The sequence below is a fragment of the Aulostomus chinensis genome, chromosome 1 (assembly GCF_037954235.1).
Source record: "Aulostomus chinensis isolate RoL2024-O1b breed Wild chromosome 1, RoL_Achi_v1.0, whole genome shotgun sequence".
Lineage (NCBI taxonomy): Eukaryota > Metazoa > Chordata > Actinopteri > Syngnathiformes > Aulostomidae > Aulostomus > Aulostomus chinensis.
The window spans coordinates 5,245,998-5,247,074 of NC_141320.1; the positions used below are offsets into that span (position 1 = coordinate 5,245,998).

Genomic DNA, 1,077 nt, shown 5'->3' on the forward strand with positions numbered 1-1,077 from the left:
TCTGACATCACCATCATCATGAACAAGAAGGCAGTAGGACTCAACTTCAACAAATCTGAAATGTCCCCTTAAGCTCCTGCTACTTTGAACTGATGCCTAAACCATCAGTTTCCATGCATCACTCAGAACCTCTCACAACCACAGAAGAACAAGCAAAGGTTTGGAGCAGTAAAGCCTTCAATAATGACATCATCATGTTTGAGGGTTTTCTTCCCTCAAACTGTTTCTACCAACACGACAGAATCCTGGAAATATTTCAGGTGTTGACCTCCCAGCAGCCTGAAGGTCAACCTGCATTATCTGTTATGTTGCTGAGCAGAGGAAGGAGCTCAATGGTAGAGCGCTAGCTTAGCATGTGAGAGGTGGTGGGATCGGTGCCCTCGTTCTCCAGAAGACTTCAGCTTGTTCTGTTGTTGAGCTCTGATGAAACCACTGACTTTGAACCACACACAAAGTGAAGGAGTGACTTAAGATTGATGGCACCTGAGGAACTTCTAGGTTTCCTAAAATCAACTGGAAATTCATTCACCAGTTAAACAGTGACTCTACCACAGGGGATGTAGCTCAGTGGTAGAGCGCATGCTGAGCATGTGTGAGGCCCTGGGTTCAATCCCCGGCATCTCCAGCTGGACCTGTGTAGCCTTCATCTTATCAGCTCAAGTGATCCTTAAATGTGACAACAGTCGATTCACTATCAGAAGACATCTTCTACATGTTCAAGGTGGGCGAACTTTCCACAAATGTTCAAAATTACTTTTGAAAATGAAAACATAGATCAAACCTGCCCTGTCAATCACCCACAATGGGCGGGTCGTCCCACTCCCTATCAGGTTCCCCACTCCGTGACCCAGGAGGCTCCCTCTCCCTATCAGGACTAGAAATCCATTGGGGTCTCCCTGCTCAGGTAGGAGTCCTGCCCACAACGTTAAGCTGTTGATGTTCCAGAGGAGACAACATCTGATCTTTGTTAGATCCACCAGTCAAAGGTTTTCTTTAAAGGCTGTAGCAGCTGAGAATGAGGGACTAATAACCATCTTAGTGAGGACATTTTGAAACATGATGACATTTTATTGACTT

The 1,077-nt window shown here is 45.6% G+C and overlaps 1 non-coding gene across 1 annotated transcript; it reads left to right on the forward strand.

Annotated features, from left to right (window-relative positions):
* The first annotated feature begins 553 nt into the window (after nt 1–553).
* trnaa-agc (transfer RNA alanine (anticodon AGC)) lies at nt 554–625 on the forward strand. Its single transcript has one exon. It is a non-coding gene; the product is annotated as a tRNA-Ala (tRNA).
* Nucleotides 626–1,077: the final 452 nt, after the last annotated feature.